Source organism: Canis lupus, chromosome 5 (genome assembly GCF_011100685.1).
Source record: "Canis lupus familiaris isolate Mischka breed German Shepherd chromosome 5, alternate assembly UU_Cfam_GSD_1.0, whole genome shotgun sequence".
NCBI lineage: Eukaryota > Metazoa > Chordata > Mammalia > Carnivora > Canidae > Canis > Canis lupus.
This window is the reverse complement of record NC_049226.1, coordinates 14455462-14474142: the sequence shown is the minus strand read 5'-3', so window position 1 is coordinate 14474142 and position 18681 is coordinate 14455462. Positions and strand designations below refer to the sequence as shown.

Sequence of the window (18681 nt, the reverse complement as noted above, 5' to 3'; positions counted from 1 at the left end):
GATTTGAAGATTACCCGGAGGGAGTGACATCTGAATCTGGAGCCGCTCCTGCTCTGGGAGCAGGGGAGTTAAGTAGGTGAAAAGTCCTGGCTGGATTGTAAGGGGGAGTTGTGGGGAGAGGAAGGGTGTTCCAGTTGAGGGAGAGTGCAAAAGCCTGAACTGTCTCCTCTGTGCCCCACCTGGGTGCTGCCAGGTGGGAAGATGGAAACACCCCTTAGGACCACAAGCATCTCAAAGATGAGGGCTCTTCTTACCTGTGTTTGCCCAGCATCCAGCCCATGGTCAGGTGCGTGTTATGGCTCCCAACTATTTCTAGGCTGGGGAACCTTCAGGGGAGGTGCTCAGTGACAAGCAAGAGGAGACAAGCTGGGAAACATTGCTGCACCCCTTCCTGCCAGCACCTTCCCTTGCGCCTGGCAGATGTTCCAGGAAAATGGGCCCTGGGATGCTGCCCTTTGCCTGAGTTTGGATATGGCATCCAAAGATCATTCAGCCAGCGTGTCCCAAACTTTGGGGGGCCGCACATGTCTTCGAATTGCTTGGGAGAGCTCTTCCTGCAGAAAATGTGCATACTGCATCCACGCGATTCCATGTGGAGTGTCCTGGACACCTTCTCCCTGGAAGCCCACCTGGGAGTTTGCCCCACGAGGAACCCGGAACCCTGGCTGGACGCTCTCCCTCCTGACTGTCTGATATGGGCTGGGTCAGATGTCCATTTGGGAAAACTTGCAAGCCCACTCTGCTTCTCCCTGTGCCTGCAGCTAGTTCCTGAACAGTCCATCCTACTTCCGAGGGGTTGTCATCAAACCAGAGGCCCCGAGTCTCCCGGTCCCCAGAGTCCTCCCTTCAGCCAGCTGTGCTCCAGCCCTGCCCCTTCTTTTCTCTTCTGCTTCTGCCAACTGCCTGGGAAAATCCAGAGCATCCAGGATCTCCAGTGGGAACGGCTCCCATTCCTGGCCAGCCCCCGCCCTTCCCCGCCCCTTGCATGTGATCTTCCTTCCTGTCGTCCTATCCAGTCAACTACTTCAGAGCAAGAGTTTTTTTTAAAAAGATTATCACTAGGACTTCTGTTTCCAGTCCTCTCCTGCGTTCATTTTCCTTTCTAGTCTGCTTCGATTGCATCATCTCTACCATTCTCTTGCTAAACTCTAAACTGCCTTTCCACTTTGCCCTTTTGCTGCTCCTCCTGAGCCAAACCCCAGCCCTAGATTGCCTGGGGGCAGGAATCCTCTCGAACAGCCCAGTGTTCACCAGGCACGCTTTCTCTCCCCATCTCACGCTTCTGCTCTGAAACCCCCATCCCTCCCTCCCTCACTGGGCTCTTTCTGACTTCTCAGGAACCCTGGCACTCTGAAAGAGGACCACAGTCCTTAGGGGGAGTGAGAGGAGGGAAGAGACTGAAGTGAGTGGTCCTCAGCAGTACTCAGGAGAATGCAGTGTGGACATCCCCTCTTCCACGATCCTGAATCCCCCTGTGGACACCTTTCCTTTGGGTTCCTGGAGTCACGGGCTTGGATACCCTGTGTGGGGCTTAGCCCTTTGATCCCTTACCTGTAAAGATGGCAGACTCAACAGAAGGGTGGGGGTGCCCCCACCCCACCTCTGAAGACCCAGCTGCCCTCCATCTAGCCCTGGTCCCTGAGCACATGCCTTTGGGTGACTGGGCCACCCTCCTTCACTTGCACTTTATGGCCCTCATCTGGGCGTGAAGTCAGGGTTAGAAGTCCTGTTGCTCTTCAGGGACTGTTTCTAACCTTTGCCTCTTTCCCCTCCACACCTCAGGCTCAGTTGAGTGGAGAGTCACTTGCTTAGCTCCCTCCAGGGAGATCCCTCCACCTACCTCTGCTCTACCTCCCCCTAGACTTCAGCGTTCCAGGTAGCCCATGCAGCCACCTGCCTTCCCCTTGGACATCTCACAGGGATCTCAGAAGCACTGTGTCCAAAACTCAGTTCTTGATTTTATTTCCCCCTATGTGTTCCCCTGCCCACTTTCCCTCATCTTAGTGCCTATCTGCCCTGGAGTCCCCTTGGTACCTCCCTTCCCCCCTCCCCACTTCCCATCCATCACTGAGCCCTGACCTTTGCCTCCTCAGGGTCTCATAGATCCAGGTGCCAGTCTTCTCTCTGCTGTGCCCACCTCTCCACATCCCCCCACCCCACCCCGGGGGAGCTCCAGGAGCAGGTGCTCTTTCCTCTAGTCCTGCCCCACCCCATTCCGACTTCATCTACTCCTCTGATCACACCTCTCCCTGCTGAAAACCCATCAGTGGGGCCATTGGTGTCAGGCAACAATGTAAACCCTTTATAGGACCTCCAAGGCCCTGCCTTTCCTGGGTGCTCTGTACCTAGACCTTTTGGTTTCTTGCAGTCCCCTGAACTCATCTCTCTTCCTGGAACATGTCACCTGTCCTGCCTGACAGCCACCACCACTGTGCCTGGGAGTGGTCAGTGATTACCCCTGTAAGGGGCATACTGGGCACATATGGAGGAAGCGAGAAGCCAGAGCTTGGGGCTGCCCTCAGCTCCTCACCTGGCAGGTGGGATGGTACACATAGGAGACCAGGAGCAAGGGTGAGATGTATGCATAAACCTTCAAGTGAGGCCTTCCCCACAGGGACACTGGTGAAGGCATGGTTCTTCTGCCTAGGCCAATCCCGAGACCTCTCCCAACGTCATCACTGTCTTCGTTGGTGTCATCATCATCCCTACCACCAGCAGATTACCACATCTAGTGTTCATTGAACATCAGGCATGTGACCAGCTTTACACATTTTACCTTAGTAGTCCTCACCATTGTCCTGAGACTCAGCAAAGGGTAATCACCTCTTTGGGATGTGTTAATGGGCTGAATTGTGTCCCCCTAAAATTCATATGTTGAGATTCTCACCCCTGTCCTCAGAATGTGATTGTACTTGGAGAGGGGGCCTTTAAAAAAAAAAAGATTTATTTATTTATTTATTCAGAGAGAGAGAGAGAGAGAGAGAAAGAGGCACAGACACAGGCAGAGGGAGAAGCAGGCTCCATGCAGGAAGCCCGATGTGGGACTCGATCCTAGGTCTCCAGGATCACACCCCAGGCTGCAGGCGGCGCCAAACCACTGAGCCACTGGGGCTACCTTAAAAGAAGTCCAGTTTTTTTTTTTTTTTTTAAGATTTTATTTATTCATTGTAGACACACACAGAGAGAGAGAGGCAGAGACACAGGCAGAGGGAGAAGCAGGCTCCATGCAGGGAGCCTGACATGGGACTCCTCCGGGTCTCTGGGATCAGGATCTGGGCTGAAGGCGGGGCTGAACTGCTTAGCCACCTGGGCTGCCTGAGAGGGGGCCTTTAAAGTTGCCATCAAGGTCAAAGGAAGTCAAATGAGTGGGTCCTAATCCAATATGGCTGGTGTTGTTACAAGAAGAGTGATGAGAACAAGATAGGCACAGAGGGAAGACCGTGTGGAGAGAGACAGGGTGGATAGCCATCTGCAAGCAAAGAGAGAGGTGTCAGAAGAAACCAGCCCTGCTGATGCCTTGATCTTGGCCTTCCAGCGTCCAGAACTATGAGCAGAGAAATTTCTGTTGCAGCTGCCCAGCCTATGGTACCTACTATAGCAGCCGGAACAAACATACAAGATCTGAGGGCTGAGAGAGACCTCAGAAGTCATCCCATGCTTGACCCACTTCTTTTTGCTAAAGGAGAGATGAGCCCAGAGAGAGGGGACGTGCAAGGCTATAAAACAAATCAAAGACAGGACGCCCAGCCCAAGACTCTTCAGGATGCCAGGGCTGAGGTGCTGGGGCACGTGGATCTGGAGGAGGAGGGGACAGTGACACCCTCCTGGGGGCAGGGCAGGAACAGTGTTCAGTAGTCACCCTTCATCCTGGGACTCAGTTATCTGACGTCAGCTGTGGGGGTAGCAGGTGATAACTCTTGCGTATTGTCACAAGATACTAGTATAAGGCTACCTCCGGTGCACACCTCACTGACTTCACTCTATCTCGTCTTGTAGGTGTGTTCTCATCTCGCATCATGGCCAGCAGGATGGTGTGTACGCTCAATAAGACTATTGAAGAGAAAAAGACCACATTTGCATACTTTTTACTCCCGCATATTATAGTTGAGTTTATTATTATTAATCTCTTACTGTATGGAATAAATAAACTTTATCCTAGTGTACGTGTATAGGAGAAAACATAGTATGTGTAGGCTTCAGTACTATTGTGGTTTAGGCAGACACTGGGGGTTTTGGAACTGGGGGTCTTGGAGGAAGAAAGGTGGCACCTGGCCACCTGCCGAGAGGTCCCTGAGAAGTCTCTTGACCTGAGAGGGGCAGGTGAGGGCATTGAGGTGAATTCAGAGGAGTGTGGAAAGACGAAAGGCTGGACATAGGAAGAGGGGAGGCTGCTTGACCCTCCCGCAGGACCTTTGAGTTGCCCTGATGGAAGTTGTTACAAGAGCCTGAGAGGAGTTCAGCTCAGTAGGAAGAAGTGGCCAAGAGACGGGTTCCCGCAGGAGGCATGGAAGGTGCCAAAGTGGATCAGCAAATACTCATTTGGCACCCACCTGAGTGCAGGCTCAGTTCTGGGGCCTGAGACCCAGCAGTGATCCAGACAGACCTGGTCCTGAACCTCTCCGAGCTCACCCTTGGCCAAAGGCATGGTTCCACCTGCAATCCTCCCAGAGGCTAAGGAGAGGTTGCCAGGGTTCTGAGAACACTGCCCCAGTGGAAGCTTCAGGAAGGCTGGAGGGCAGAAGGAGGGAGAGTGTAATCACTCTGGGCAGGGAGGGGTCCGGTGCTGAGCCTGCTGGGCTGGAGGAAGTGATGAGCGAATGGCACTGGGCTGGCCTGACCCTGAATGTCCCTGCAGCAGGAGGCTGGTTATCACGGCTGCTCAGACCAGAGCAAAGGCCTCAAACTTTGTCCCGAGAGCGATACAAAGCCACTGGAAGGGTTTAGGTGGGGGAGTGATGCGACTCCCATTTATGTTTTGAAAAGACCAGTCTGGCTGTGGTTGGACAGGAGTGACAACAGAGAGGAGCTGGGAGTGCGGAATGGGAGGAGGGGAAGGAGGACCGTGGGGCCTGGCCAGGAGATGGACCGGGGCTGGAAAGCGGTGCTCGCATGTGGGTGTGGGGGCACAGTCGTCAGGCTGCAGAGCTTGGCTGGGCTGGGAATGGTGGAGGCTGGCTGAGGGGTGCTACGGGTGCACCAACGTCACTCACTACATGGAGATCAGGGGTCATGGTTGGGCACATACAGCGTTAGGTTCCTGAAGACATACAAGGGGCCTGGAGAAGCAGGTGGATAGACTGGTCTGGAACCCATGAGGAAGATCTAAGCAGAAGGCTTAATTTGAGAATTAGGCCCAGGTCGTGGGAGTGGATGTAGCTACTCAAGAAATATATATACAGAAAGAGGAGGAGAAGCCTGAAACAGAGCTCTGAGAAATACCCACACCTACGGAATAATCATCAGAGGAGGCGCTTCTTTGAGCTTTCTTTTTTTTTTAATTTTATTTATTTATTCATGAGAGACCTAGAGAGAGAGAGAGAGAGAGAGAGAGAGAGGCAGAGACACAGGCAGAGGGAGAAGCAGGCTCCATGCAGGGAGCCCGACGTGGGACTCCATCTCGGCCCTGGGCTGAAGGCGGCGCTAAACCACTGAGTCACCCGGCTTGCCCCTTCTTTGAGCTTTCTTGTCTGTAAAATGGGTACAGCCGGGGCCTCCCCAAGTCCCTCACACCTCTCAGTGAGGCTGGTGCCAGGTCCGCTGCCTCTGATGGAGGGAGTCTGACTTTGACCATCTTTGGGGAGCTGGACTCCGGGCTCGTGGGTGGTGGCTGGGGCAACGCCGCCCCCTCGCGGCCGGCCCTGCGGGTGCAGCCGGTGGGTGTGACCCGAGCTCAGCGCGGCCGGGGCACCCCACCCCACCTCTGCCCAGGTCGGCCCCTAGTCCTTGGCTGACTTTGGCAGCCTGGCAGCCGGCCTCCAGCTGTGTGTACCTAAGAGTGGCCCTTTGTTTTTGGCCTACGCTAGCTTCACCGGTGGGTGTATCTCTGTCCTGCTGGCTTGGGCTGTCTGTCCTTGTGTCTGTGATCACCGCCTCCTGTCTCTGTAGACTTACCCTCAGTGTCCACCTCACTTTCTGCCCGGGTCTCTGTTTCGCCTTCTCTTCTGTCTCTGACTCGCTCCTTGCCGCCCTCCACTGTCCCTGTGTCCTGGAGCTGGGGTCACAGCTGCCCTCCCCCTCTAGCGTTGGACTGATTCTTGAGAAGACTGGGCTTTTCAGTTTTTTCCATGATGAGTCAGGAACTCCTGGAGGGATAATGGCTCAGGCCCCACCCAGTAGTGACCTCAGAGAGGATGCAGGAGGTCAGAGAAGCCTTTGGCCAGGCTGGAGACTGTGACAGGATTTTCCAAAATATGCTCATGAGGCCGCCTGGGGCTGAGTACATTCCAGTGGACATCTGAGAAGAAGAATGAGTGAGTTGGCTGGCCACCAGCGCGGGGCTGTGCTGTGGGGGCTGTTCTGGCTGCTGTCTGCGTGAAGGCTTTCATATTCTCCTTAATACTCCCCAGGCTTTCTGCTGCCTCAGGGCCTTTGCACAAGCTGGTTTTCCCTTCTTGGAAGTCTTCCCCTAGGCCTCATCTTAGAAACTACTTTTTCTAGGAAGTCTTCCCTGATTTGCACTGTCTGCGATGGGGCCTTCGTCTGGGCTGGGAGGCAGCACGCTCTACTTGGTTAATACTACCCGGTGGCAGTTCCTCCCTGACTTGGGTAGCTCTTGCTATATCATCAGTGTTTGGCCCTTCTCGGCTCTCTGTAAGTACTTGTTGAAAGAACATTCTGGAGTTCCACCTGGTCCCACCAAATATCTCCTCCCTGAAGCCTCTCCTTCTCTCTCTGTGCTCCCACAGCTCCTAGGATAGTGCTGTCCAATACAGCAGCCAGTGGTTAGTTCTATGTGACTATTTACATTTTAATAAGTACATTTAAGTAAAATTAAAAATTCAGTCCTTAGCCACACTTGCCACGTTTTAAATGCTCAGTGTCCACTGTGGCTGGGAGGCTATAGACATGTCAGGCAGTGCAGATAGAGAACATTAGGTTGTGACAAAGTTCCATTCGTCAGCACTGTCTTGGAATAAGTCTTTGGAAGCTGCTCCTTTTCTGAGATTTTTTCCTACCCTGAGAGGGAAAAGGACCATAATGGGTCCCCCTCAGGATCCCCAAGGCCTGGCACTGTCAGGTAATATACATTTTTGGATTGATGGATGGATGGATGGATGGATGGATGGATGGTGGCTTGGCCCATTGGGGTCCCGGGGACCTGAGCAGGGGACAGAGGGGTGCAGAGCTGCCTCTGAGCTGGCCAGGGGAGCTGGCTGTTGGTCTGTGGAGATGTTGCTCTGCTCCAGGTTCTGCAAACAAACAGAGGGCCATTGGTGCCTCTCAGCCTGAAAACCTGAACTTGTGAGTGGTTTTCCAGGGACTTGGAGGTTCCTGCATGTAGGGTGTTGGCCCGCAGGCCAGACTAGGAGGCCTCATGTTTTGGGGAGAGCTCCGAGCTGAGCTGTAGGTGGAAATAGCCAAGTTGGTTGACAGTGAATGAACTGTGGAAGGGGTTCCAGTCCTCAGGGGCTACCCTTTTGCAGAACTGAGCCCCAGGAGAGAGCCCTGGGAGAGGGCAGGGGCAGCTGCAAGGTGAGAGTGCAGCCCAGCCCAGGGCAGGGAGGAGTTGAGGCAGATCTCACCAGCAGTTTGGCTTGGACAGTCATGATAGTTGAGGTCAGAGCAGGGATCTGACCCAGCAAGAGCAGGGGCAGGGGGAGGGGCAGGAGCTCATTGAGGGCCTCTGTTCTGTCCCAGTGAGCTCCTCTCCACTCAGTACCCTAGAAGGCTCTGGCAACAGTCCTGTCTAATTTGGGCTGCTCTCAGGTGAAAGGGACCTGAGAACCCCTGGGCAGGAGAGAGGGAGGTCAGGCCCACCACAGACACAGACACAGACACAGACACATGCACACGCACACATCTATACAAATGTGCAGACCCACTCTCATTCTTACAGACATAATGACAAATGCTCACATGTGCATATGCTTATAGACACATACACACACTCACACTCAAATACTACCCCCTACCCCCAGTGCCTTTAAGTGCTCGCTGGATACTTGTCATTTCGTCTGACGAGCTTGGGACTGGCCTCCAGGAGACAGGACAGGGTGAGGATCGGCACTCGCATCTGAGTGAAGAGCCAGCCAGCAGTCTGAGGCCCCAGGGATGCAGCAGGAATTGGAGGAGCCCTTGCCAGCCTGCAGCAGGCACAGAGCTCCCAGGGGGCAGAACTGAGTCAGGCCTTGGAATTTGGTGTCTTTCTGGGGAGGGTGGTGGGAGTTTTACTGTGCATAGACACTTGCCAGGAACACTGGGGAGGAGGGGGATGTGGCCGGCCCACATGCCAGGTAGCAGCTTCTCCCAACCCCCACTTGTTCTGGCTGTTCCTTTTAGGCTCTTCCCCCCACCCCCTGGTTTCTCAGCATCTCTGTGCCCTAGATGTTCCAGGAAAATCTCCTGTCTGGCCTCTGGCCCAGAAACAGGCCCCGGGAGGTGGTGGGGGCAGGGCTGTCAGTTCATCCTCTGTCTGTTGGCTCCTCTGGGCTGGCAGCCTGGGGAGGGGGTGGAACTACCTGTGGGCAGCCCAGGACTGTGGAGGAGGGGTGGAGTGGGGAGGGTGAGGACCAGGGGCACTTAGAGTTTGAGCCCTTTCTGGGGGTGTGGCTGTGTCTTAAGGTGGCTGTGCGGCATGAAGCAGGCCAGAGGGACAGCTTTCCTGAGGTTCATGCGTGGGTTGTGGGTCTGCTGGGAGCCTGGACTTGTGCCAGGACCAGGGACTTCCCCAGGTAGGGAGGGGGTTGGGGCCAGCACTCAAAACTTGGAGCTCCAGAATATATCCCAGGGAAGGGTAAAGGAAATACTTGAAGGGTGACCTCTGGTGCATATGAGGGCAAGGGGCCCACCCCCCTTATTTTTTGATGGGTCCCAAAATGGGTCCAGCCAGCTGGTAGGTCCAGGGAGCTGGACCTCCTGTGAAGGCTGAAGCCTGCCGTTGTCTGGCCGTGTGACTCTGAGGGTTGGGGTTAGCTTCTTGCTTTGCTAGGAAGCTCTGTTGAGAAGTGAGTGGACCATTTATAACTGAGGGGGGCTATGCAGGGTTGGGGGGCACATGATGGGTGGGAGCTCTGGAACCGACAGTGAACCCAGTGGTGGACTCTAGCCCAGGGCCCCTTGGACACGCCTGAGGCTACTGCCTCCAAATTGAAGGCTGGCTCCGGCACTGAGGCTGGAAGCCCACGGCGGGGCAGGACAGGGCCAGGGTGCCCTCTGAGTCCCAGCTCCAAATCCCTCATTCACCAATAGCTGAGAGAACTCTGTGGAGAGGCATGGGTTTTGGCCCTGGGGAGGGGAGTTCAGGTCCCAGCTGGGGACATGGTCCTGTCCCCGGCTTCTCTGGGCCTCAGCAACCTTGTCTGTGAGGAGTGGGGTGCCAATACCGTGTGGGGCATCTGTGAACCCATGTGTGGAAGTGCCTAGCACATAGGGTAAGCTCCCCTCCTCCTGTGTTCCCCCCAGGCTGTCCTGGAACTTTCCAGACTAGGTAAACAAGGACTGTAGGAGTGCTTCCTCTGGCTGGCACAGCCCATGGAGACTTTGGGAGACACAGCTTTGCACGCCTACCCCCCTCCTATGTCTGAATCACAGGCAGGCTCACCTGGCCAGCTGTGGCCCAGGGAGTCACCACTTGCCACCCGTATGGCTGTGTGCTCTCCTTCACCTGTGGTGGCCACCTGGGTGCCAAGATTTTCGACCAGGGGTCAGGAGCAGTTTCTGTGGTCTCCCTGACACCCAGCCAGGCAGGGGCTGCAGAGCCCATAGAACAGTGCCTGTGTCTGTGCAAGGAAATTGTCTCCTGGAGGAGATTTGAGCCTTGTGGGGTGGAGAATGTCAGGTGAAGTACCCGTCTATGCTCGTGGGTAGGTGGAGCGTTCCCAGTCGGCCTCCATGCCCAGGAGGGAAGGCATCACGTAAGCTCTCCTGCCTTCCCACCCTCAAGTCCCACTGTTTGAGAGTCTCCCTGTTGGAATAAGCGCTGGCTTCTCTTAGCAGCACCTTGATGTTGGTCCTGAGGTGGTGGTCACATGCCACCCGCTCATTTTCTAGATGAGGAGACCAAGGCCCAGGGGGACACTGTGGGGGTGGGGGTGGGAGAACAGAGCAATTAATTCAGCAAATGCATGTTGAGCACTCCCTGTGCACCAGGTGTCACCAGCCACGTGCCAGGCACTGGTGGGTCCTGGGATCTGGGTTGGGGAAGCCTTAGGCTTGCCCTGGACGAGGACACGTGGCTGTATCAGAATGTCCCAGTGGAAGGCCTGGGTGGCTCAGTGGTTGAGCATCTGCCTCCAGCTCAGGGTGTGGTCCTGGGGTCCTGGGATCCAGTCCCGCATTGGGCTCCCCTTGGGGAGCCTGCTTCTCCCTCTGCCTATGTCTCTGCCTCTCTCTCTCTCTGTCTCTCATGAAGAAATAAATAAAATCTTTAAAAAAAAAAAAAAAAAAAAAAAAAGAACATCCCAGGACCTGGAGCTTCGGAGGGCTGAGTGGAAGGAGTGAGGCAGGAAGAAGAGGCTGGCCTAGGCTGTGGATTCCCAGGATGGCGGCAGCTCTCCCAGGTCAGCCTGTTGTCCCACCTCGGGGCTGTGACACCTGGGGTGGGAGACAGCCTCTTGAGCAGCCTTCCTGTTTGTGTCTGTGTGTGTGTTTAATATTTTATTTATTTATTCATGAGAGAGAGAGAGAGAGAGAGGCAGAGACACAGGCAGAGGGAGAAGCAGGCTCCCTGCGAGGAGCCCGATGTAGAACTTGATCCCAGGACCCGGGATCACAACCTGGGCCAAAGGCAGATGCTCAACCACTGAGCCACCCAGGTGACCCGTGTTTGTGTTTTTAAAATCTGCTATGAAGTGATTGCATAGCACGGAATCTGTAGGGTTGTTACGAGTTCATATATGAAGTGTTGAGAGTAGTGTCTGATATACAGTAAGTGCCACGTAAGTGCTTGCCATTATCATTGTGGCAGCTGCTTCCCTGGGCTTTGGTGCCTTTGGTTTGGTGCGTTGATCAGATACCTTCCTCCCTGGAAAGTGGCTGGAGAGGAACAGCTGTGGAGGAGACTGAGGTTGGGGCAGGGTGGGGGGGGGGCAGTTGCTTGCTCTCTGTCCTCTGCCCAGACTTGGGCAAAGGGAAAACTGGTCAGGACCCAGCCATAGTCTGGCCAGGATTGGCCACTGCCTCTGGGGACACAGAGCTGCCTGGGCTGGGGAAGAATGGGCCTGCGAATGGGATGGGGAGCCCCAGTGATTCTTTTGAAGTTACAAAAGCATCTATGCTCCATGCTATAAGTTTTTTTTTTTTTTAAATTTATTTATGATAGTCACACAGAGAGAGAGAGAGAGAGAGGCAGAGACATAGGCAGAGGGAGAAGCAGGCTCCATGCACCAGGAGCCCGACGTGGGATTCGATCCCAGGTCTCCAGGATCGCGCCCTGGGCCAAAGGCAGGCACTAAACCGCTGCGCCACCCAGGGATCCCTCCATGCTATAAGTTTTAAGAAACATATAAAATAAGCAATGAAAGTCCCTCTCTAAAACACTTTCAACCCCTTAACCGCCCTCAACTCCTTTTCCAAAACCTACTCCTCAAGATTAAGCACCACTAACAATATACCCCGCATCCTTTCTAGACCTTTTATGTTTGATAATAATGTAAATATGCTCACATAAATACCCTTTTTGTTTACAACAACAAAAAAGGGAAGACGGTTACCTAATGTCACACATTATTCTGCAGCCTGACTTTTCCCACTTCACGAAGCATCTTAGAAATCCTGCCATGTCACACATATGGGCTCCTCCGTTGTCTTTACTGCGGCTAAGACTTCACAGCGTAGCTAACCAGGATTTATTTCACCATTTCTCCCGTAATGGACATTCTGGTGGTTTCCAATTTTTTGCTATTACTAATAGTGCTGCCTGAAACATCCATGTACATACATCTTGTGTCTGCCTGCAAGTTTTTCTGAGGCTAAATTCCCTAAGAGGAATTGCAGAGTGGAAGGGAATGTGCATTTAAAATCACCAGGGTGAACAAGTGGGCATCTTTAGGGTTTCCTCTTGCAAACACCCATGTGTGTACCTGCCTGTTCAGGGACCAGAGCCCTGTCGTGTGGGGAGCTCGGTGCCTGTAACCCACGTCCCCATGCTGTCTCAAGGCTGGGGGAACCTAGCACACTTACTGCCCTCTGCCTCCCTCACGGGAGGCCTCAGCGCTGCCCCACTCTCTTACTAAATGTTCCCAGTCCATTCATTTCCTCTCTCTCTCTCTTTCTCTCTCTTCTACAATCGTTCTGTACCTTCACTCTTGCTGGAGCCTCCCTCTTCACTCTTGGCTAATGACCTCATTTCCCAGGTCTCTGAGAGAAGAGAAGCCACCAGGAGAGAATGTTCATGATTGCCTGCACCTGCCCACCTGCCCGCCTGCATCAGTGCCAGCGTCTCCTATCTCTTTCCTGGGCTAGGGCAGCCCTTCTCATCTACACAACCAGATCTTTAAAGAAAAAAATTATTACCGAGATATAATTACAAAGCATAAAATCCACCCTTTTAAAATGTGCAATTCAGCAGTTTGTAGCGTAGTCACAGAGTCCTGTAACCATCACCCCTACCTAATTCCAGAACATCCCAAGTGCAATAGCAGCCACTCCCCGCTCTCCGTCTCCACAGCCCGTGGCAAACACCAATCTACTGTCTGCGTGGGGAAGCCTGGTCTCTGCGAAGTCACCTGCTCTGGACATTTCACATAAACAGTCATACAAGATGTAGCCTTTTGTATTTGGCTTCTTTCACTGAGCATCACGTTGCCGAGGTGCCTCCCTGCCGTAGCCCTGTACTGGTACTTCTTTCCTTTTTCTGAGCAAATGCTGTTCCATGGTGTGGATAAGACGGTGTTTTGTCTGTCCCCTTGTTAGGTGATGGACGGTTGGGTTACCACTTTTTGGCGTGAACAGTGTTGCTATGAACATCTGTGTACACCTTTTCGTGTGGCCATATGTCTTTCTCTCTCTTGGGTATACCTGGGAGTTGGAATTGCCAGGCGTATGCTAACTCCGTGTTTAACTTCCTAAGGAAACCACCCAACTGCTTTCCAAAGTGGCTGCACCATTTTTTTTTTTTATTTTTAAAGGCTTGCCTTTAAAAAAAAAAAGATTTATTTATTTTATTTATTTATGATAGACATAGAGAGAGAGAGAGAGAGGCAGAGACACAGGAGGAGGGAGAAGCAGGCTCCATGCAGGGAGCCCGACGTGGGACTCGATCCCAGGACTCCAGGATCGCGCCCTGGGCCAAAGGCAGGCGCTAAACTGCTGAGCCACCCAGGGATCCACGACTGCACCATTTTATATGCCCCCCAGCAGCATACAAGGGGTTCGATTTCTCCAGGTCCTCACCCACACGTGTTACTGTGTTTTTGATTCTAGCCATTGTGGGGCAGGGGAGGGGAGGCAGATGCGAAGTGCTATCTCATTGGCATGAACAACTGGATCTCATTCCTTTTCACCTGCTCGAGGACAGTGCTCTCGTGACTCATCCCTATCTCTCTTCCCATAGCTTTTCCCCTTTCTCCCCAGTTACGCCCGTCGCTGTCAAGCAAATTCTTATTTTTCTCACCTTAAAAAAAAAACTCAGGGTGGCTCAGTTGGTTTAGCATCTGCCTTTGGCTCAGGTCATGATCTCAGGGTCCTGGGATGGAGCCCAGATTGAGCTCCCTGCTCAGTGTGGAGTCTGCTTCTCCCTCTCCCTCTGCTACTCCCCCGGCTTGTGCCCTCTTTCTCCCTTTCTCTGAAACATAAATCCTTGAAAAACCCAACCAAACCTCTTGACCCCATCTCTTCTCCAGCTACCTTTAAAAGAATTTAAATATTTTATTTATTTATTTATTTGGGAGACAGTGCACATGAGCAGAGGACAGAGGGAGAGGGAGAGGGAGAAGCAGGCTCCCTGTTGGGCAGGGAGCCTGTTGCGGGGCTCTATCCCAGGACCCCAGGATCATGACCTGAGCTGAAGGCAGACACATAACCGACCACCCACTAAGCCACCCAGTTGCCCCTCCAGCTACATTTTCATCTCTTGCCTCCCTTTTATAAAAAACAAAACAAAACAAAACAAAACAAAACACCACCAAAAGATTGTCTCAGCTTGTTCCCGGTTTCTCTCCTTTCATTCCTGCTTGTACTTCCTCCTAGAGGCTTTTGTCCCCACCCTGTCACCAGAACCATTCCTCTCAGGGTCACTGTTGCTCTCTGCGTTACAGAAGCCAGTAGACTGTCCTCAGCCCTGACTTGATGATCAGCAGCTTTTGACATGGTGGCTCACTCCATCCTCTTTCTTGATGTGGGTTCTGGTACACCAGCCTTCCCGGAGGACCCCCTACCCCCTTCGCTGCCTCGGCCTCCTCCCTCCTCTTCCCCCTCCTCACTCTCTTGTGCTTTTCTGCAGCACTTCCCGATGATTCTGAGAAGATGAGCGCTCCCTGGCTCTGTCCCTGGTCCCTTCCCTTTTCTTTCAACCCACCTGGATCTCATCCAGTCTTATGGCTTTAAATGTCACCCAAATGCTGATGACTTTCAGATTACAGCTCTAGGCAGCCCCCCTGCCCCCACCCAGCTCCAAACCCCTTCATCCCACCCCCTGTTAATAGGCAGCTCTGACCTGGCAAGTACTGAACTCCCGGTTCCTCCCACCAAGTCCACCAATTCCAAGTCTCAGTAAGGACAGCACTGGTCTCTCTGTGGTTTAGGTCAGACCCTTGGATCAACCTTGCCTCCTCTTTTTCTCACATCCCAGCAATTCTTGCCGCTCCTCCCCACCCATTGCCTCATGCTCCCCCTGGGGACCAAGCTGCCACCATCTCCCGCTTGGGGCTTATAGAGGCCTCTTCACGGTGTCCTTGTTTCCACCCATGGTTGCTCACCCAGAGAGATCCTTTTAAAGTTTTGTTTATTTATTTGAGGGAGGGAGAGAGGGAGGAGGAGGAGGAGGAGAAGGAGGAGGAGGAGGAGAGAGAGCTAGAGCACAGGAGGAGGGGGAGAGGGAGAGAGAGAAAATCTCAAGCAGACTCCCTGCTGAGTACAGGGCCTGATGTGGGGCTCCATCTCACGACCCTGGGATCATGACCTGAGCCAGAATCAGCAGTTGGAGGCTTAACCAATTGAGTCGCCCCACCTCCAGGAGCCTCCAGAAGATCTTTTTAAAATGCAAGTTGCATTATGCCAGTCTTCTGCTCAGAACGCTGCAGTGAAGCCCCATTTTGCAGGATCAAAGTCCCTGCAAGTGGCCTCTGAGGTCCTACAGGCTCTGGTCCCGCCTCCTACCACTGTCCTGGCCCCCTCCTTTAATCCTCCCTGGTCCTTTTCTGTTCTTCAGACACAACAGGCACGTGTTGTTTCTTCTGTCTAGAATGTTCCTGCCCAGAAACCCACAGGGCTCTCTCCTCATCTCCTCCCAGACTAGTCTCTGAGATCATGTCTGACCACTCTCCCTATAGTCACAACCCCCAGGGGCACTCCCCACCTGCTTCCTGATTTCTACCCGCCCCCCCAAGCTTCCCCGGGTCACATACTGTATGCTGTATGTGTTGGCCTTATGAATTATTTGTTTCCCTTCTAGACTGTGAGCACCGTAAAGGCAGGGCTTTTCGTCTGTTTTGTTCACTGCTGTATACGCAGCCTCTGAAATAATGCCCGTCACACAGTAGGTGCTGAATAAGCCTTTGTCCAATGGATGACTGGATGCCAATGGTCTGGAAGTTCTTGCAGACACTGAAGGACGGCCCCTCCCTGCTATGCCATGTGCAGCTAACAGGTGGCACTGTGACCACAGAAATGGCAGGCTCCTTAGCCACTTTTTTTTTTTTTTTTTTTCCAGAAATGCACTGTTCTAGACGCCCCTGCTTCGGAGGTCGACTGTCGAAAAGTGTGTATGACACAGTATGTGCTTCCAGGCCAGTCTGGTGCCTGTTTCTGGAGGGATTCCAGAGGCCCTGTCATTATTTCTGGGCTGAAGAAGTTGCCCAATCTGCCTTCCCCTTCCAGCTCTAGGCCCAGGCGACGGTGAGGTGTAGGGGCCAGGCAGCCAGCTTTATGGCCACTGGCAACCGGGTGGATTTGGCGAGACCCCGGGGAATCTTTCAGAGCCCTGGCAGAGGGGAGGGCTTCCACCACCTGCCTGCTCCCTGCTCTCACCCATGGGACCTGTCCCACTGTTCCCAGGCACCCTTGTGCACCAGGGTCTGTCCAGCCCTGACCATTGTCTGCAGTCAGAGAGCCCTTCTTTTTCTCCTTGGGAGGTGAGGCAAGCTAAGGCTTCCTAGCCCTGCCTTCCTGCTGCTTCTCACCAACGACATGTAGAGGTGTGAGCAAGGACCCTGGACTCAGATCAGGACCCGATCCTGGCTCTGCCATTTGCCAGCTGGGTGATCTTGGCCAAGTGCTGAACCTGTTTGTCACCTGTCCAACGGGAGAGACGTGTCTGCAGGTTAGATGCTTGTCACACACCTGTCTGGTTCTGGGCTGAGGCAGACTGGTGCTCTCAGTAAGCACTGTTCCCACCTTGAAGGCAGGTAGTGGGGGACTGACCCAGCCCCGAAATCAGCCTAGGAGAGAGAGGGCAGGTGGCTCGGCCATTCATTGTTCATTCACTTATTCTAACAGCTGTGCAGTGTGCCTCCCGTATACCTTGGGCTGTATAGGTCATGGGACCAAAAAAATAATTTGCTCCAACATTCAAGGAGCTAAGTATTAGTGGAAGAGACAGGACTATGTGTAAAAAAGTTAAATAACAAATATGAGATGGAGCACAAGAGATGTCAGCAGGCTCTTCACAATGCATTGCCCAGTGAGCAGGACAGACCAGAAATGCTGAGGAACTGAGGCTGTTGTAGTCTGGTGAGGCCATTGAAGGCTTGGGGGTGGCGGGGAGGGGGTGGCAGGCAGACGGAGGCCATGGCTGTGACCCTGGCTTTGGAGGGAACCAGCCTGTGATGATGTCTGCCCTCCCACCTTTACGTCTTCTCCCCATGGCCAGGTCAGGGACCAGTTTCTAGTTTCCATGGGTCAGGCTGGAGGTGTCCTGCTGCCTGCCCAGGGCTGTGGCTGGTGTCAGCTGAGGCCACCTGGAGTTGGACGTAGCCCTAACCTACGGTTCTAAGGATGGGGCTGCTGTGGACAGACACAGAGCACAGCAGGATGATGTCCTGAGCAAAGGGCAGCCTGGTCCCACTGAGGCTTGGTGGAGGTGGTGGGGGAGGCGGGGAAGGAGTCACCATGAGGATGGGGAGCTCCTCCCTTGGGGGAGGGTATCCATTATGATACCTCAGATGCTGGAGCTGTTGCCCTCTTGCAGGGAGTGTGACCAGGGGCATGTCCATCCCACAAAGTCCTGTGTAACCTTTAGAAAACAAAACTATTAAGAGCCGGTGAAAGCCGCCCTGTAGAGTGGAGGATGGATGAAAGCAGGGGTCCTGAGCACTGTCTCCTGGGGAGACCTCCACGGCTGCATCTAAGAATCTTGTGGGCCCTCCCCTTCCCCAACACATACCCAAGGCAGGAAGCCTTTGTACCCTGGGGTTAGCATTTCGGAGGGCAGAAATAGTTACACCCGCATCCAGCCCTTCCTCCTGTCTCAGAACCTGCGGTCCTCCATCCCTGCCAACGGCCAAGTCCAGCCTGTACCCGGCTTTCTATGCCAGACCATGGACTTGCCGCCACCGACCTTCTTCCTACCTTCCCCCTCCCTTATCCAGGTGCTGGCGGTGTCCCTGAGGCAACAGTGGAAGCACCAGGGAAGGAGCCAGGAGCCCTGCTGTCCCCTCGCTGACCTCCAGGCCCCTGCACCTGTCACAGCTCTCTTCCCAGAGCATCTGGGCTCCGTGGTTCCCTCCTGCTGGGGAGGCTGCCCTCCACGTGGGCACAGAGGCTGCCCTGGGCCTGGAGCGCCGGCTGCCACTGCCCCTCTCCCTGCCAGCCTGGGCCTGGAGCTGCTGCCCTGCCCAGCTGCCTGCCTGGCACAGAGGAGCTCGCCGGACCCTCTGGGGCAGCGGCGGGAGGTGAGTCTGTTTACTCCACCGCCCCACTCTCCCATGACACAAAGCGGAGCACTCACTTAGATTAATTAATCTGCTGCCCAGCCTGCTCCTCCGACCCATCTTTTATTCATGGACACGCAGCGTTCTTCGCTTTACCAGGACACGGGCATCAATATTTTATCCTGGCTTCGCTTGCCAGCTCCCCACTCCCTCCTTCCCGTTTCCTGGGGGCTCTAGGACCCTGAAGGCTGGGCATGCTGGTCTAGCCCAGGGCAGCAGCACGGTTGCCCCTGCTGCATCTCAGGCCCCTTACCTGCCCCTGTGCCAGTGGCGTGGTTGGCAGAGTCAGGCCTGACCCAGAAGCGTCTCGGAGCCAGTGAGCTGGAGGGGTAGAGGAATCAGAGGGCCGAGCCCAGAGCGAGCATCTGGCCTCAGCATTCTGAAGGGCGGAAGTACATAAGCCCTGGGAGGGTGTGTGGCTCTGCAGCTGGCACAG

General features: G+C 54.1%; 1 long non-coding RNA gene across 24 annotated transcripts in view; it reads left to right on the top strand.

The window, feature by feature from the left end:
• The window catches only part of LOC111095807, a 167399-nt gene that overhangs the window by 93882 nt on the left and 54836 nt on the right, over positions 1-18681 (top strand). For 19 of the 24 annotated variants that reach the window (XR_005359173.1, XR_005359163.1, XR_005359160.1 and 16 more), the window contains 3 exons: positions 3997-4103; positions 16028-16636; positions 17904-18206. This is a non-coding gene — a long non-coding RNA (uncharacterized LOC111095807). The remainder of the gene's footprint in view (positions 1-3996; positions 4104-16027; positions 16637-17903; positions 18207-18681) is intronic. The other 5 variants (XR_005359174.1, XR_005359161.1, XR_005359183.1 and 2 more) reach the window with 3 other exon arrangements.